This window comes from Chiloscyllium plagiosum, unplaced genomic scaffold, assembly GCF_037043375.1.
Source record: "Chiloscyllium plagiosum isolate Xiang-an unplaced genomic scaffold, Cpla_swu_hap1 HiC_scaffold_1, whole genome shotgun sequence".
Classification (NCBI taxonomy): domain Eukaryota; kingdom Metazoa; phylum Chordata; class Chondrichthyes; order Orectolobiformes; family Hemiscylliidae; genus Chiloscyllium; species Chiloscyllium plagiosum.
This window is the reverse complement of record NW_028270139.1, coordinates 158,083,144-158,094,518: the sequence shown is the minus strand read 5'-3', so window position 1 is coordinate 158,094,518 and position 11,375 is coordinate 158,083,144.

The window sequence follows — 11,375 nt, the reverse complement described above, 5'->3', positions numbered from 1 at the left end:
ATGGGGAACTGATCCTGCAACTTCTGCATTATACACAAAAATATCCACCATTGTTCCTCCACTGTCATCCCTGCTAAGGTATTGCACCATTGAACTTTGGCCAGCTCCTCCCTCATAGCTCCATAGTTCCCTTTATTCAACTGAACTATTGTAACTTCCGATTGTACCCTCTCCCTCTCAAATTGCAGATTGAAGCTTATTGTATTATGGTCACTACTTCCCAATGGCTCCTTCACTTCGAGGTCCCTGATCAAATCTGGTTTGTTGCACAATACCAGATCCAGAATTGCCTTCTCCCTGGTCGGCTCCAGCACCAGCTGTTCTAAGAATCCATCTCTGAGGCACTCCACAAAGTCTCTTTCTTGAGGTCCAATACCATCCTGATTCTCCCAGTCTACCTGCATGTTGAAATCCCCCATAACAACTGTAGTAACATCTTTGCGATAGGCCGATTTCAACTCCTGATTTAACTTACATCCGACTTCCAGGCTACTGTTTGGGGGCCTGTACATAACTCCCAAGATGGTCTTTTTACCTTTAGTATTTCTCAGCTCTATCCACACTGACTCTACATCCCCTGATTCTAGGTCCCCTCGTGCAAGGGACTGAATATCATCCCTTACCAACATGGCCACCCCACCCCCTCTGTCCGTCAGTCTGTCCTTATGATAGCGCATGTAACCTTGAATATTCATTTTCCAGGCCCTGTCCACTTGAAGCCATGTCTCAGTTATCCCCAAAATATCGTATCTGCCAATTTCCAAAAGAGCCTCAAGCTCATCCATCTTATTTCTAATGCTCCGTGCATCATGTATAGTATTTTTAATCCACCGAACTTTGGGGTAGTGAATTCCACAGACTCACAAGCCTTTGGGCGAAGTCGTTTTTCCGTGTTAAATTTGCTGCCCCTTATCCTTTAGGCAGTGACCTTTCGTCCTAGAATGCTCCACAAGAGGAAGCAACCACTCCACGTCTATTTTATCCACACTTTTTATCAACTTGAAGAGTTCAATTTGATCTCCCTTCATTCTTCTAAATGTGTCGATTGGAATCTCAATCAAGGCTATTTCCTCAGTTTATGGAAAAAGGCATTATACAAATATATGGTTTCTTTCTTCATAATAGATCTGTCTTTTGTCACTGAGGATTAGCTCATAATATTGTGATAGCACTTTGGGAGGAGTAATGCCCTGATTGATTGCAGATCACTTGTTACCCTAGTTCTCATCAAAATACTGTTACCACTCTTACCAATTGTAAAAACACTCTGTCCTTTTTTTTCTCTCTGTTACTAATTATGGACTGAAATGAGGAAAGGACTGTTTTAAAATGAAGAATTGCTGCATGTTTTGACAGCAACAATCATTGAAGTGTAGCCTGCAGATGAACTGGAACCGAGAACTGCATACAAATGGCATTTCAGCCACCAACAATGCAGCTGACTGATCCATGGACAATCAACCAGTTATTGATAATGAAGGACTTCTGCCTGGCAACAACTACGTGATTGGTTCTCAGGTAGCAGAACAGCTTGGGGCTGTGACCAAGACAGAGAGAAGCTTTCTGATCACCAACAGCTCTGGAGCGCTCTCTGTTCTCTGCAGTAAGAGTTACTTTAGCCCTGAAGAAAGCCAGTTTAGTTTTCCTCCAGCGGTGTCTGTGACTTTTAATTAATCAAAAGGTGTGACTTTTAATTAATAATTCAGAGACATTTCATAAATGTACCAGCCACGCTGTGCTTCCTACAAGTCAGTGAAAACGTTCAGGGAAGGAAGACTGAGAAGTGGTGTTCTGATCAGCACAAGTCTCACCTCAATAGATCCTTTGAGCAGAGGCCACTGAACTGCTTTCCCACTTTTCCCTTCATCCATACCATGTTGACAGAGGAGATTTACAAGGATGTTTGCCTATGCTGGGGAGTTTTAGTCCTGAAGAGATATTTGACTGATTGGAAATGTTTTCCTTATAGCAGAGGAGACTTAGGGGAGACATTTTGATGAGGTTCCATGTAGAAGGCTGATCCAAAAGGTAAGAGCCCATGTGATCCAAGGTAAGTTGGCCAACTGGATCCAAAATTGGCCTGAAAATGGAGGCTAAGCATTATATAGGACGGTTGTTTTTGTGATTGGAAGCCTATGACCAGCGATGTACCACAGGGATCAGTGCTAGCACCCTTGCTATTTGTTGTGTACATTAACAACTTGGATGTGAATGTAGAGATATAATTAATAAGTTTGCAAATGGCACAAAAATTGGGGGTGCTGTCGATAGTTTGGAGGATGGTCTTAGGCGACAGTCTGCTATTGATCAGCTGGTAAATTGGGCAGAGCAATGGCAGATGGAATTTAATCCTGTTAATTGTGACGTGATGCATTTTAGGAGGTCCAATAAAGAAGAATGTACACAATGAATAATAGGTCCCTGAGGAGTACTGAGGAGCAAAGGGACTTTGGTATAGAAGTCCACCAATTCCTGAAGGGGTCAGCACAGGTGGACAGGGTAATGAAAAAGACATACCGGATTTTAACTGGGGTATAAAATATAGGAGCAGAGAAATCTTATTACAGCTATATAAAACATTGTTAAACCACAAGTAAAATACTGATGCAGTTCTGGTTACAAGGATGTGATTGCACTGGAAAGGTACAGAGGAGATTTTTGATTTGATTTGATTTTGTTAATTTAATTTAATTAGTGTCACATGTATCTGATGCAGTGAAAAGTATTGTTTTGCGTGCTATCCAGGCAAATCATACCTTACGTAAGTATATCACGGTAATAGAACACAATGCAGGATATAGTGTTACAACTACACTGAAGGTACAGAGAAAGACCAACTCTAATGTATGAGAGGTCCATTCTCAAGTCTGGTAACAGCAGGAAGAAGCTGTTCTTAAATCTGTTGGCATGTGTTTTCAAATTTTTGTATTTTCTGCCCGACGGAAGAAGGTATTAAAGAGTATAACCAGAGTGGTGGGGTGAGGGGGGTGGCGGAGTTGATAGTGTTCGCGACTTTCCAGAGGCAGTAGGAACTGTAGATGGATTCACTGGAAGGGAGATTGGTTTGCATGATAGACTGGGTTGTGTTCACAACTCTCTGTAATTTCTTGCAGCCTTGAGCAGAACAGTTGCCACTCCACACTCGGATAGGAAGCTTTCTACGGTGCATCTGTAAAAATTGATAAGAATCCTGGTGGGCATGCTGAATTTGCTCAGCCTTCTGAAGGGTAGAGACATTGGTTCGTTTTTGTGACTATACATTGATGTGGATGGACTAGGACAGATTGTTGTCTAGATTAGAGTGGTGCTGGAAAAGCACAGCCGGTCAGGCAGCATCCGAGGAGCAGGAAAATCCATGTTTGGCTTTTGCCCGAAATGTTGATCTTCCTGCTGCTCAGATGCTGCCTGATTTCTGTGCTTTTCCAGCACCACTCTAATCTAGACTCTGATTTCTAGCATCTGCAGTCCTCACTTTTGCCAGGACAGTTAGTTGGTGATATTTATTGCTGGGAACTTGAAGCTGTTGACCACTTCCACCTCAGCACCATTGATACAGACAGGGCTGTGTCCTCCACCCCGCTTCCTGAAGTCAATAACCAGCTCCTTCATCTTGCTGACATTGAGGGAGAGATTGTTGTCTTTACACCATGCCACTAAGCTCTTTATCTATGTCATAGACTCATAGAGACGTGCAGCATGAAAACAGACCCTTTGGTCCAACCCGTCCATGCCGACCAGATATCCCAACCCAATCTAGTCCCACCTGCCAGCACCCGGCCTATATCCCTCCAAACCCTTCCTATTCATATACCCATCCAAATGCCTCTTAAATGTTGCAATTGTACCAGCCTCCACCACATCCTCTGGCAGCTCATTTCATATACGTACCACCCTCTGCGTGAAAACGTTGCCCCTTAAGTCTCTTTTATATCTTTCCTCTCTCACCCTAAAACTATGCCCTCTAGTTCTGGACTCCCCCACCCCAGGGAAAAGACTTTGCCTATTTATCCTATCCATGCCCCTCATAATTTTGTAAACCTCTATAAGGCACACCTCAGCCTCCAACGCTCCAGGGAAAACAGCCCCAGCCTGTTCAGCCTCTCCCTGTAGCTCAGATCCTCCAACCCTGGCAACATGCTTGTAAATCTTTTCTGAACCCTTTCAAGTTTCACAACATCTTTCCAATAGGAAGGAGACCAGAATTGCACGCAATATTCCAACAGTGGCCTAACCAATATCCTGTACAGCCGCAACATGACCTCCCAACTCCTGTACTCAATACTCTGACCAATAAAGGAAAGCATACCAAACGCCGCCTTCACTATCCTATCTACCTGCGAATCCACTTTCAAGGAGCTATGAACCTGCACTCCAAGGTCTCTTTGTTCAGCAACACTCCCTAGGACCTTACCATTAAGTGTATAAGTCCTGCTAAGATTTGCATTCCCAAAGTGCAGCACCACGCATTTATCTGAATTAAACTCCATCTGCCACTTCTCAGCCCATTGGCCCATCTGGTCCAGATCCTGTTGTTATCTGAGGTAACCCTATTCGCTGTCCACTACACTTCCAATTTTGGTGTTGTCTGCAAACTTACTAACTGTACCTCTTATGCTCTCATCCAAATCATTTATGTAAATGACAAAAGGTAGAGGACCCAGCACCGATCCTTGTGGCACTCCACTGGTCACAGGCCTCCAGTCTGAAAAACAACCCTCCACCACCGCCTTCTGTCTTCTACCTTTGAGCCAGGTCTGTATCCAAATGGCTAGTTCTCCCTGTATTCCATGAGATCTAACCTTGCTAAGTAGTGTCCCATGGGGAACCTTGTCGAACGCCTTACTGAAGTCCATATAGATCACATCTACTGCTCTTCCCTCATCAATCTTCTTTGTTACTTCTTCAAAAAACTCAATCAAGTTTGTGAGACATGATTTCCCACGCACAAAGCCATGTTAACTATCCCAAATCAGTCCTTGCCTTTCCAAATACATGTACATCCTATCCCTCAGGATTCCCTCCAACAACTTGCCCACCCCCGAGGTCAGGCTCACCGGTCTATAGTTCCTTGGCTTGTCTTTACCACCCTTCTTAAACAGTGGCACCACGTTTGCCAACCTCCAGTCTTAAGGCACCTCACCTGTGACTATCGATGATACAAATATCTCAGCAAGAGGCCCAGCAATCACTTCTCTAGCTTCCCACAGAGTTCTCGGGTACACCTGATCAGGTCCTGGGGATTTATCCACTTTTAATCGTTTCAAGACATCCAGCACTTCCTCCTCTGTAATCTGGACATTTTGCAAGATGTCACCATCTATTTCCCTACAGTCTTCCATATCCTTTTCCACAGTAAATACTGATGCAAAATATTCATTTAGTATCTCCCCCATTTTCTGTGGCTCCACACAAAGGCCACCTTGCTGATCTTTGAGGGGCCCTATTCTCTCCCTAGTTACCCTTTTGTCCTTAATATATTTGTAAAAACCCTTTGGATTCTCCTTAATTCTATTTGCCAAAGCTATCTCATGTCTCCGTTTTGCCCTCCTGATTTCCCTCTTAAGTATACTCCTACTTTCTTTATACTCTTCTAAGAATTCACTCGATCTATCCTGTCTATACCTGACATATGCTTCCTTCTTTTTCTTAAGCAAACCCTCAATTTCTTTAGTCATCCAGCATTCCCTACACCTACCAGCCTTTCCTTTCACCCTGACAGGAATATACTTTCTCTGGATTCTGGTTATCTCACTTCTGAAGGCTTCCCATTTTCCAGCCATCCCTTTACCTGCGAACATCTGCCTCCAATCAGTTTTCGAAAATTCTTGCCTAATACCGTCAAAATTGGCCTTTCTCCAATTTAGGACTTGAACTTTTAGATCTGGTCTATCCTTTTCTATCACTATTTTAAAACAAGTAGAATTATGGTCGCTGGCCCCAAAGTGCTGCCCCACTGACACCTCAGTCACCTGCCCTGCCTTATTTTCCAAGAATAGATCAAGTTTTGGACTTTCTCTAGTAGGTACATCCACATACTGAATCAGAAAATTGTTTTGTACGCACTTAAGAAATTCCTCTCCTTCTAAACCTTTAACACTATGGCAGTCCCAGTCGATGTTTGGAAAGTTAAAATCCCCTACCATATCTACCCTATTATTCTTACAGATAGCTGACATCTCCTTATAAGTTTGTTTCTGAATTTCCCTCTGACTATTGGGGGGGGGGTCTATAATACAATCCCAATAAGGTGATCATCCCTTTCTTATTTCTCAGTTCCACCCAAATAACTTCCCTGGATGTGTTTCCGGGAATATCCTCCCTCAACACAGCTGTAATGCTATCCCTTATCAAAAATACCACTCCCCCTCCTCTCTTGTGTCCCTTTCTATCCTTCCTGTCATGCCCATCCCTGAGCCATGTTTCCATAATTGCTATGATATTCCAGTCCCATGTTCCTAACCATGCCTTTAGTTCACCTGCCTTCCCTGTTAGGCCCCTTGCATTGAAATAAATGCAGTTTAATTTATTAGTCCTACCTTGTCCCTGCCTGCCCTGTTTGACTCACTTCTGTTCTCAACTGTACCCATCTCAGATTGATCTCTTTCCTCACTATCTTCTTGGGTCCCACCCCCCCACCTTACTAGTTTAAATCCTCCCAAGCGGTTCTTGCAAATTTCCCTGCCAGTATATTAGTCCCCTTCCAATTTAGGTGCAATCCGTCCTTCGTGTACTTCTACCCCAAAAGAGATTCCAATGATCCAAAAATGTGAATCCTTCTCCCATGCACCAGCTCCTCAGCCATGCATTCATCTGCTCTATCCTCCTATTCCTGCCCTCACTAGCTTGTAGCACTGGGAGTAATCCAGATATCACTACCCTTGAGGACCTCCTTTTTAAATTTCTGCCGAACTCTCTGTAATCTCCCTTCAGAGTCTCAACCTTTTCCCTTCCAATGTCGTTGGTTCCAATGTGGACAATGACCTCCTGCTGGCCCCTCTCCCCCGTGAGAACATTCTGCACCCTCTCTGAGACATCCTTGATCCTGGCACCAGGGAAACAACACACCATTCTGCTTTTTTTCTGCTGGCCACAGAAATATCTGTCTGTACCTCTGACTACAGAATCCCCTAACACAATTGATCTCTTAGAAGCCGACCTACCCCTCGTTGCATTAGAGCCAGTCTCAAGGCCAGAAACTTGGCTGTTCGTGCTACGTTCCCCTGAGAATCCATCACCCCCTACATTTTCCAAAACAGCATACCTGTTCGAAATGGGTTTATCCACAAAAGACTTCTGCCCTAGGCGCCAACCTCTCTCACCCTTCCTGGAGTTAACCCATCTATGTGACTGTATCTGAGACTTTCCCCCCTTCCTATAACTGCCATCCATCACATACTTTTGCTGTTGCAAGTTCCTCATCACTTCTATCTGTCTCTCCAACCGATCCACTCGATCTGATAAGATTCACATCCAACAGCATTTATGGCAGATATAATCCGCAGTAACCTTTAAACTCTCTTTAAACTCCCACATCTGACAAGAAGTACATATCACTGCAAAGGCCATTTTTGCTCCTTCACAATCTACAGACCCAGAAAATAACACCGTCTTATTCCTCTACAAACACTGCCCCATGTTAAATTAATAGCTATGGCTTATATTTAAGTTTAATCAAGAGACTTATCTCCAAAAACATATAATCAAGAAAGAATCCAGTATACTCACTACTGCAGCCTTTCTCTTGGACAGACTTAAAACAACGATTAACTTATCTGATTCTGTGTTGTGAACTGCCCAACAGTTCCTCCAAGATTAGTTGTGAAATTCAATGTTTGTTAATTTTCTAGATGCACTCCGATGTCCAGCGATACACGAATTCAAACAGCAAAGGTAGTAACTGTGCAGGTTCTCTCTCTCTCTCTCCCCTGCACTGTCCTCACCATGTGCTTCCTTTTAAACTGCTGTTGTTTTGACTTTTTTTTTTCCAAAGTTCTAAAACAATGCAACAGCATATAAAACGGTAATTGCTGCTCCTGGAATTCGAGGAAATCACCTCCAACACCTAAAATACCTCCAAAAAAAAATGGAGCAGCTCTTACAACCAGAAATTTTTCCTATCCTCCATCTCCTATACTCTGTCTCATCATTGTTCAAGAGCCAACCCACTATGATAGTGTCATCAGCAAATTTGTAAATGGAGTTGTAGCTGAATTTGGCCACGCAATCATTGAGTGTATAAGAAGTATATTAAGGGGTAAAAGCAATGACTGCAGATGCTGGAAACCAGATTTTGGATTAGTGGTGCTGGAAGAGCACAGCAGTTCAGGCAGCATCCAGAATTTCGAAGCTCCTTGGATGCTGCCTGAACTGCTGTGCTCTTCCAGCACCACCACTCCAAGTATATTAAGGGGTTGAGTATACAGCCTTGCTGGGCACCAGTGTTGAGGATTATCGTGGAGGTGGTATTGTTGCCTATTCTTACTGATTGTGGTCTGCGGATCAGGAAGTCGAGGGGGGGGGAGAGCAGAGACCAAGGTCTTGGAGTTTCACCAGGATGTTGCCTGAGATGAAAATTCTCAGTTCTGATGAGGGACTGGATAGGATTGGTTTGTTTTTATTGGAGCAGCGGAGGCTGAGGTGGGGAGTGGGAGGCATCTGACTGAGGTGTACAAAATTATGAGAGGTATAGATAGGCTAGATCATGATAACCTTTTCCCCGTGGCAGATCTATCTAAGAGCAGAGGGCACAAGTTTAAGGTGAGGAGTAAGTGGAGATCTGAGGAATTCTTTTTCACCCAGAAGCTGGTGGGAATACGGGACATGGTGCTTGAGAGTAATGGAGAGAGCTACTGTTGTCACATTTAAGAAGCTTCTGGACAAGGACTTAAAACACCAGGGTATATTAGCTATGAACAAAATGCTGGTAAATGGGATTAGTGCTCAGTTTGGTGTTTGTTGGTTGGCTTGGGCATGGGCCTGTTTCATGCTGTTTGACTTTATAACTGAGATGTATACATTTATGAGGGACATAGTTAGGGTGATCAGGGAGAACCTTTTCCACTTCATACAGTGATTAGTGACCTCACTGCCTGTAAGGCAGGTTAAAAACATCAACTCTCATCACGTTGAAGAAATATTTGAATGTACAGTTGCAATGCCAAGGCATACAAAGCTGTGTCAGTGGTGCTGGAAGAGCACAGCAATTCAGGCAGCATCCGAGGACAGGCAAAATCGACGTTTCGGGCAAAAGCCCTTCATCAGGAATAAAGGCAGAAAGCCTGAAGCGTGGAGAGATAAGCTAGAGGAGGGTGGGGGTGGGGATAGAGTAGCATAGAGTACAATAGGTGAGTGGGGGAGGAGATGAAGGTGATAGGTCAGGGAGGAGAAGGTGGAGTGGATAGGTGGAAAAGGAGCTGGGCAGGTCGGACAAGTCCGGACAAGTCAGGGGATCGTGTTGCTGGAGGTTAGAAACTTGGATGAGGTGGGGGAAGGGGAAATGAGGAAGCTGTTGAAATCCACATTGATGCCCTGGGGTTGAAGTGTTCCGAGGCGGAAGATGAGGCGTTCTTCTTCCATGCGTCTGGTGGTGAGGGAGTGGCGGTGAAGGAGGCCCAGGACCTCCATATCCTCGGCAGAGTGGGAGGGGGAGTTGAAATGTTGGGCCACGGGGCGGTGTGGTTGATTGGTGCGGGTGTCTCCAAGATGTTCCCTAAAGCGCTCTGCTAGGAGGCGCCCAGTCTCCCCAATGTAGAGGAGACCGCATCGGGAGCAACGGATACAATAAATGATATTAGTAGATGTGCAGGTAAAACTTTGATGGATGTGGAAGGCTCCTTTAGGGCCTTGGATGGAGGTGAGGGAGGAGGTGTGGGCACAGGTTTTACAGTTCCTGCGGTGGCAGGGCAAAGTGCCGGGATGGGAGGGTGGGTCGTAGGGGGGCGTGGACCTGACCAGGTAGTCACGGAGGGAACGGTCTTTGCGGAAGGCGGAGAGGGGTGGGGAGGGAAATATATCCCTGGTGGTGGGGTCTGTTTGGAGGTGGCGGAAATGTCGGCGGATGATTTGGTTTATGCGAAGGTTGGTAGGGTGGAAGGTGAGCACCAGGGGCGTTCTGTCCTTGTTGCGGTTGGAGGGGTTGGGTCTGAGGGCGGAGGTGCGGGATGTGGACGAGATGCGTTGGAGGGCATCTTTAACCACGTGGGAAGGCCAAGTGATGGGAAATTAAATTAGAATAGTTAGGTCATTGTTTTCAACCAGTGCAGACTTGATGAGCTGAAGAGCCTCTTTTTGTGCTATCGACTTCCTCCACCATCATCCATTCCGTCCATCACCAACACTCAGTAGTGATAGGGTGTACTATCTACAAGATGCATTGCAAAAATTTACTAAAGATCCTCAGACAGTACCTTTCAAACCCACGACCACTTCCATCTGGAAGGGCAAGGGCAGCCGATACATGGGAACACCATCCCCAACCTGCTCCCCTCTAAGCCAGTCATCATCTTGCCTTGGAAGTATGTCATCGTTCCTTCACTGTTGCGAGGTCGAAATCCTGGAATTCCCCCCTTAAGATCATTGTGAGTAAACCTACAGCAGGTGGACTGAAGCGGTTCAAGAAGGCAGCTCACCACCACCTTCTCAAGTGGTAACTAGGGACGGGCAATAAATGTTTGTGGATGTGAGCCTGATCAAGTATGCTGCTTTGTTCTGGATGGTGTAACGCATCTTCAGTGTTGTTGGAGCTGCACCTCTTCTGCACACTCCTATAAACTCTTTAACTTTTTTTATGACTCCAGGAATATTGGAGTTTGAGTTCCAATGCTTTATCCCAGGAAGTGGGTCCAGAGAATCACCAGCAATATGTCAGATTTCCACTCTGACATCACTGTCTCCGATTCTTCCCCCTCCATCGGTCTCCTCCTGTTTCTCATCAACGTGCTTTCCCTTGATATCATCTGAAGATACAACCCCAGCAGTCAGATTTGTGACGCCGTTCAGCTACCTTCCTACCACCCCTCTCGACTGCTCCACTATCTCTCAATGATGCCCACTACCGTCTTGTATTGTATGAGCAGAAATTCCTTCAAGCCACCCATTGAAAAGCTGTTGTATTCAGACTCCACCACAAACTGCATTTCCTCACCACTGACACCATCCCTCTCCCTACTAATTATCTGAAGCTGAACCAGACCATTCACAAGTTTGGTGTTGCACTCTGTCCTTAATGAAGGGAAAAGGCAGGAATGTGGAGTTGAGGACTATCAGATCAGCCATTATCTCATTGAATGGCGAAGCAGACTCGATGAGCTGGATGTCCTGTTTCTACTCCTCAAACTTATGGTCATAGAGTCATCGAGATGCACAGCACAGAAACA